The following is an 8,504-nucleotide window of genomic DNA, read 5'->3' as shown; positions in this document are numbered from 1 at the left end:
AGCAAAATTCGCTTATTTCAATGACACAGAATTGCTATATTTGCTTCTAAAGCGACGAGAAAGAAGTTCCTGAAGTAGAAGTTTTGAAATTCATATAGCGAAGGAGGAAAAATGGGCTCCTTGTGACTAGTAACAGAATTAGAAGTACCGGTAGAGCTACTGAGGTGGCTGCAGTCCATGGTATGTCAAGGCACGTGTAGATAGGTAGATGTGTATAGTAAAATTAAATTTCACAACAGCTTTACAGCTGCGCATTACATTGGCCAGTATACATTTTTTTTATTTGGAGCCTTAAAAAATTGAGGTGCGCATTAGATTCGATGGCGCATTAGATTCGAGTAAATACGGTAATTCGAGCTTAAACAGTGTGTCTCCTACAGTGTCCCTGTTGCAGTCTTCATGCACCACTCATACAACGCGATGTTTCCCAAATTACAATACAACATCCAATGTCATCTACATGAAGATAGTTGCGTGAGATAACATTTTATGCTCTGGTTTACTTGAAAAACAAATGTAGAATAATCTTAATGTTGAAGTGGACATGCTACAATTGAGCCAGACTTCACAAACCAACATCAACGATTCCACTTATAACCTCAAGGGAAGTATGAAAAACTGGTTACATATTTGGCAGAAAATACATGATATTATGTACCTGTAAAATACAGTAAATTTGTATTTATGTATTTTCGGATTATATTCAAAAGCTAAAACTGGAATGAATATCACTATCAATTTTCTCGTATTAAGGATATTAAAATCACTACATTATGCAAATGTTTAATTTGTAGAATATGATTACCAATCTAAATTATGCAAAACATTTTGGGGTCCGTGACACTCAAAAGGTTGGCAAACACTGGTCTAGAAAACATTAAAATATAAGGAACCTACACATTATTTGAATACAGTAGCTATAGGTTGTAGATCAATTTTTGATGCATTTTGTCCGAAATCTTTTTAATTCTGCATTGAAGTTTCTACCACATTCATAACAACATTGTAGTAAAACAATTCTTGTTTGAAGATTTAAACATATTTCCTCGCATATGGAAAATTTATGTAATAAACGAGCCTTCGATTGAGAAAGTTGTTAATTTTAGAAAGTTTGATTGTTGCATTATAACGACAGAAGCAAATAATTTATCATATAATAACTAAAAATCCGGTAGTGCATCTTGGTTGTTCAATAATTTGCTCAGGAATTGTATATTTATTTAACTATGTTACTTCCTTTATAATATGCCTTATTTAATATATAATTAATTTCACGTTCAAACACGCTTTTATTGCGATCTTATTTTTGTAACGCAGCCACAGCTCACAAATCGTGATTTTAAGTAGCACGCGTAGTAGATAGTGAGCAGATACTGGTATCTTTAGAAAACACACTATCACCGTTTTCACACTTTCACACGAGATAGTCGCAGTACGTGACACGCATCAATTAACGGTAAGCCATTCCACTTCATTTCTGATGCCCTGTGTGTACGTAAACGTGAAGCTCATGTGCAATATACAGAATAATTGGCAATAGGGCAATATTTCGGTAAACGAAAAAGAAAAAGTATCACATGAACTTGCTGAGGTAGAGATGACTGTAGCTGAGCGAAACAATGATTTTCTTTCTCACCTAACTCACCGATTTATTATCTTCCGTGATTGCATCAACAGCAGTCGTAACATAGAATGATCAGATGTGTCCTTTTTCGTCATAAGTCCTGTTGTCCCGATATACAGTATTATTGAAGGGCGCCAAATGAGGCGTTTTTTCCGACTTGAAATAAATCAACGTTTTAATTTATGTAATTTAGATTTTAGGTGTTTTTTTAGCTCAGTTTCTATTTTCTCTAGCTTTATATCGCATGTTTTGCTCATATAATGAGTACTGTACTTACTTGAACATTCTTTTACTTCTTTATCTTGCACCGTTTAATAAACCTACTGTATTCAAAAAGTATCGAACCTTTGGTTGGCAAATATGCATTTACTTACTCTAATCTCCTTCAAAGTAGTTCCCATGGTAATGCACAAACTTCTCTCAGCTGTCTCGCAATTGTTGGAAACACTTCTGGAACGCATCTTTTGGAATGATGTTCAGCTGGGTCGTCGCATTTGACATAATATCTTCTCTTGATTCAAATTGGGTCCCTTTCAGCGGCATTTTCAACTTCGGAAATAGCCAAAAATAACACGGAGCCATATCACGAGAGAAAGGAGCCTAACGAACCATGGGAATGCTGTGTTTAGCCAAGGAATCTGAATCAGATGTGAAGAATGGACGGGTGCGTTATCGTGATGGAGCTGCCAACTCACCTTTGCTACATGTCCAGTCATTTGCGTCGCACAGCATCACGAAGGCGATGAAGAACCTCCTGGTAGTACTCCTGGTAATGGTTGTGCCTTGTGGTGCGTACTCGTGATACACTATCCCACGGAAGTCAAAGAAAATGGTCAGCATATTCTTCAAATTGTTGCGGACTTGCCATTCTTTTTTTGGTCTCGGAGAGGATGGATGTTTTCATTGTGAGGACTGCATCTTTGTTTCTGGGTCGTACCCGTAAACCCACGACTCATGGCCAGTGATCACGGTGTTAAGAAACTTGGGGTCACTGGTTGCGTTGTCCAGCATGTCCCGTGCGATTTCCAAACTGAGTTGCTTCTGCTCCATCGTTAGCAGCTTCGGGACGAATTTTGCGGACACTCTCTTCAATCCTAAATTCTCGGTTAAAATTGAATGCACCAACCCACATCATTCGCAAGTTCTCGGACTGTGATACGACGACCCTGCATGACCAAAGTCCGCACTTGGTCAGTAACATTGTCGTTTCTACTTGTTGAGGGCCTACCGGGGCGCGGTTCGCTGTCCACGATGTGCGGCCATCTTTGAAGAGGTTGTACCGCTCCTTTATCTGTGAGATGCTCATAGCATCATCCCCGAAGGCCTGTTGGCTCTTGCGAATGGTTTCCAATTGGGTATCACCAAGCGTTACGCAAAATTTAATGCAATATCGCTGCTCATGTCGTTTCGTCATTTTACAACAATTCGAAATCCGACGAGCATTAGCTACACGTCTTCACTCAGAGACTGACTGCGGTTATTTAGTAAGTCTATGATTGCCACCGACTGACGCTATCTGCGGGCGGGAAAAAATTCGCGCGTGTTCATGAATGCTTCCTACACATCTCCACCAGAGGACACCTCCCTTGCTTCATTTGTTTGGGCGGGAAAAAGTAAGATTCGATACTTTTTGAAAACACTACGTATTGTACGTTATTTACAGCACATTGTTTTCTTGAGTTTGCTGATAATTCCAATGTTAATCTCCCTGCAACTTCTTTTATTTCCTCCGGTTCACTTTCACAATTACTTACTTTCGAAAGCAAATTTTAAACCCCTATCGTAATGTTCGTAAATATACCCCCAGGTGGCACCTATCATGTCGATCAATATTCTAATTGCAGTTCACACATTTCCCGTCAGATAGCACATCCAGTAACTTCAGGTAAAATATGTAAATAAATTATTAAATTATCTAATGAATTTGTAAATACTGAACAGCTGTATAAAAACACATCGTCCCTCCTCTGGCAAACTAGCGAAAGTGACAAATTAGCGACCCTGCACTTAAGGTCTATATTGCACTATTAAATAGTGCAATATATACCTTAAGTGCAGGGTCGCTTATTTTTCACTTTCGCTAGTTTGCCAGAGGAGGGACGACATGTTAAATTGACTTTATTTTGTGAGTAGGCATGTTCACTGAAAGAGGTCTACGGTCTTAATTCCTAAACGACCCTAGTCACAAAATAAAATGTCATTTTAACAGTTAAAATTATAAATTAAATTTGACACACTTTACGAGCATAAGATGAAGACAGATTTCTTGCTGTCTTACAGAAAATTTAACTGTCCCAAACACAAACTTTGAGTACGCAATACTAACATCTGTTATAGGAAATATCGACTTATGTAATTATGTACTGAACATTCTAGAGAGAGATTTTTCTTCCATAAAAGAAAAGTTTGTTACCATATCAATGTTTCTCTAATATTCAATACAACTTCATTATTGTTGAAGACTGCAGTGGAGCAATCTAAACAATAGTGTAATATTGTTGTGTTTCATGACTACGGATGTGTTTTGGACATTATTAGTTAATATTTCTACTCGATTTAGTGTTTAAAATAATAAGCCAAAACTCCACATCTTTTACATGTCGCTCTTTTCATTCTGTATTACTGTATTTTCCCTTCGCTACCGTTAACGATCACAACGCTCCTAACCGTTGCTTAATCTCGTAAGCAACGTTCCTAACTGCCACTTGCGAATTGGCACGCGGTTTAAGTATTTGTGATAACTGTGACTGTAACATTTATATATCTGTGACTTTTATCGGTGACTTTGTCACACCGATAAAAAAATCATGAAATATTAAGGAACATGCCATAGATCGATGATTTATATGAGAAAATTCAACAAACAAATTATATAGGCCTACACGTATCATTAATAACAACAAATCAATACTTACCAATTGAGCAGTAACTGCCAAAAATTAAGATTATGTACCAAGAGATTATATTGTAGGTACTCAATCAATTGATAATTTTAAAATGAAGTTGGGTATGGAGAAATTGAGGTTATGTGATTATTTTTCATCGATTTAAGATTCGTCCGTTTTATACATATACAATATGGTGAATAAATTATTTGAATTCTTGCATTAACATAATAATATTGTAATATATATAGAGTCAGAATAAAATTTAATGAAACATATAGTATTTGGAAAAACATTGGAAAATAATTACAAAATAAAACATAGTTATGTTTTTAGACAAGATTATACACAAGTAGTCTACTGGTAACCAATGATGTTATTATTGAAATAGTTTAATCAATACAAAATTTAGAATAAGTTTGGAGCTAAACTAGCGCTGAGGAAGTTTCCTTCGTATTGTGCTTATAAACCTTGCATATACGAATCAGTGACAAGTTAGGTTTGGTTAGTTTAGGCTTGTATTATGCCTTGTCTATATGAACAACTGCATGTCCACAAAATATCCCTTGTAAATTTTCACTCATGTACAAAAGACGGCTAAACTAGCGCTGAGGTAGTTTCCTTCGTATTCCGCTTATAAAACTTGCATATACGAATCTGTGACAGGTTAGGTTTGGTTAGTTTAGGCTCTTATGATGCCTTGTCTATATGAACAACTGCATCTCCACGAAAAATCCCTTATAAATTTAACGATTTTCACTTCCGAAATCATCGGAACTGCATTAACGCTAGTTTCACCGTTATTCCGAATATTGTATGTTTCATTCAGTTTTATACTATGACTTAATATAGGCCTATTAGAATATTATTATGTTAATGCACGACTTCAAATAATTTATCCACCATATTATTACAATAAAAAGGATCAATTTTAAAACAATGAAAAATAATCATATAACCCCAATTTCTCGATACCCAACTCCATTTAAATATTATCAACTTATTCGGTAATTATCTCGGAAAGCTATACCAAAGAAAGGCAGAATTTTATTTTCCTTCAGTGGCTTCTGTGAGATGTATATATAGTAATAAACACGTGGTCTTAGTTTGCAGTCACAAATTCTTTCAACAAAATATCATTTGATACCTGTAATGCACCGTTGTACCCCATTCCCACTTGTTACTTGTTACCAACATGAAATGCGAGATCCAGGACGAATTACTAGGAAAATGATTAGATTCCCTGGTATTACTCCCGGACCCCTCGAGTGTTATATTTGTAAGAAGTAGGGGGAAGGGAGCTACAACAGTGCACTAAAATATTCAGGTAAGTATGTATATCAAACGATATCTATGATGAAAGTAATACCAATAGGTGTAATAATATTTACCCCATGTGTAAATTTACACATTCAGATAGATTTATTTATATACTCAATAAGAAATAATGACAATTAATGTTGTCCCAATTAATCATATGCCGTAATGAAGGCTTTAAGAATTCGCGTGGAGTGTACAAAAACCCCATTTTTATTTAGAACACTATACGTCGGAAATTATTTCGTTTAAAACGCTGTGATTTTCATTACCTTTTAGGAATGTCAGTCTAAACTTTGTCTAAACAGAAAAAGCCATTTTTGTCCCATTCGGTTTTAATACAGTAGGTACTGTTGTCGCTTGTGAGAAATGTTCGTAGGTTCGGAAAGCCATAAAAGTGACACAGATTGAATTAATATGATTTACTTTTGATACCCCTTATTTTCAAATGTAACTGATTATCCCTTTCATGTGTACGTGTAGGCCTATTTTAAAAGTGTGCAAGACAATGAAGACGGTTTTTGGACAGTGTTTTCTAGATGTCAGATTTTTTTTCTTGTAATTTATAAAATTGTCAATTTTTGCTAATTAACCCCTTAATTTTATATTTAAAACTTGAAAATTACTTGTAAGTTGATTTCAACAACATCTAGACAAATATCACTAAATACGGTATTAAATTCAAAACATTGATTAGACCTATTAATTGGGGTGTAACACCCCCCCCCCACACACTTTGAAAGTACTAATGTTCAGAAGCACTGCGCTACTTTCTAAGGGTTAATAATCCATAAACATAATGCACTTGCTACAAACAATTTTATTTTAAGTTTAATTATTTAAATTAATACCACCATGTATTGATGTATTCGTGTTAATATAATACAAACTGAATAATACATAAATGAGAGAAGTAGGCCTGCAGGTAATCAGGTTATTACAAATAATGTTGTAGACTCCTTATTTTAACTATGCAGTTTGTAATTAAAAATGTAACTGGACAAATATTGTTACTATGTAACAAATTAAGTGAAAAATACATATAAGTTAATGTAAATTCACAGTTATATGAAAATAAAGATCTTAGGAAATAAAATATTTAGAAAAACATATAGGCTTATACAGAGTTCGATAGTGTTATTTTGTCACAGGTATTTCGCTTCTTCAGTCACAGATATACAAATGACAACCACGTACCTGTGACAAAATATCGATTTGTGATTTTTCGGTCGTCTATAGTTGTTAGATTTCAGAGTCATAAGTACAAGGCTTAAAAACCCTCCTGACGGGCACCATATCCATTCAACTATGCTCCATGTCGTTCTTATTAACTGTCAGTACATTAAATAAGGGCTCTGTACTAATGATGATGTACTGCTTGGCTTGGCCATAGCTCAGTTGTAATTAATGTTTAGCAGGGTGCGAATTAAGATTTCTGATGAGAGGGGGGGGGATAGAATCCTAGATAGAGAATATCATACGTACCGGTAACATTATTATCCTCATTCGATACGGCTCAACGCTTGGTTGCACTGAGTTGCTTGTCTTGCATCTTGATTATAATAATAATAATAATATCCATGAGCAGGCTTAAGACGAGATGTGCAATTTCTAAGTTGTTGATTGTTATCAGCTTGCCGGTGATGATAATTCATTAATATTATTTTCTTTGCTTACTTTATACTTTATAAAGTATACTCATACCGTATTAAAACAATTATATTTTGTAAGGGGGATAGAAGTTATCCCTGGCAGGAATGTTAATATGAATTTATGAGAGGGGAATTACTTTCCAACTGCAACGGGAGGAAATCCCCCCCCCCCATCCTCCCCGTTAATTTGCACTCTGGTGTTTAGTGGTTCCGAAACTTGTTTTATTTGTGTGCTGCTTGGCAGTCCATTTTAATAAATTATAACCATTAAATTAACATAATATTTATAGAATGATACGTAATATTGTAATTAATTTAGGTATATCTTTGTGGGATGTAAAATAATACAGATTTGGTGAGATGTCAACATTACTTTATTAATACTGGTTTTATTCACAGCCGTTAGTATAATTTGAACTTATACATATAAGTTATTTACAATACATTTTTAACAAACTTCGCCAGTTTATTAGGTTTGTACATTGCATTTCAGAGTAATACATAAAAGTATTAGCAAAGGCGGAAAAAAGAACTTTTTATTCATTTACATGCATCATCTGGACAGGTTGAATTTCATAAATTCACTACGTGTGTATATGTGAGAATGGAATGAGTAAATAAATGAGTGAGTAATGGATATGAGACGTTCAGTTTCAAAAATCTATAAATCGATTCGAGTAAATTTTGCGAAAAGGAAAAAAAAAAACCTTTTAATGCTTTTGTTTTTATTCTGAGATGTGTAGGTATTTAGAGGATATTTAAAAAGTAGGCTAACTATTTTTCAGATGAACATTTTCACTAATGTAGAGCGCTTTCAAATATTAATGATGTATGTGTCAATAGGGTGCGTTAATCGTTACTGTGAATAGGTAAAAAATAATTTTAATGAAAAAGTGGATTTACAGTGTTTTGGAACTGTACGCCTCACATGTTCTTTCTGAAGAATATGCTCTTCATTCTTACAAATATGAAATTTAGATGAATTATATAGAAATATATAGAAATGTAATATAGGCATACGTACAA

Source organism: Periplaneta americana, chromosome 1 (genome assembly GCF_040183065.1).
Source record: "Periplaneta americana isolate PAMFEO1 chromosome 1, P.americana_PAMFEO1_priV1, whole genome shotgun sequence".
NCBI classification, from domain to species: domain Eukaryota; kingdom Metazoa; phylum Arthropoda; class Insecta; order Blattodea; family Blattidae; genus Periplaneta; species Periplaneta americana.
This window is presented reverse-complemented; position numbering follows the sequence as displayed.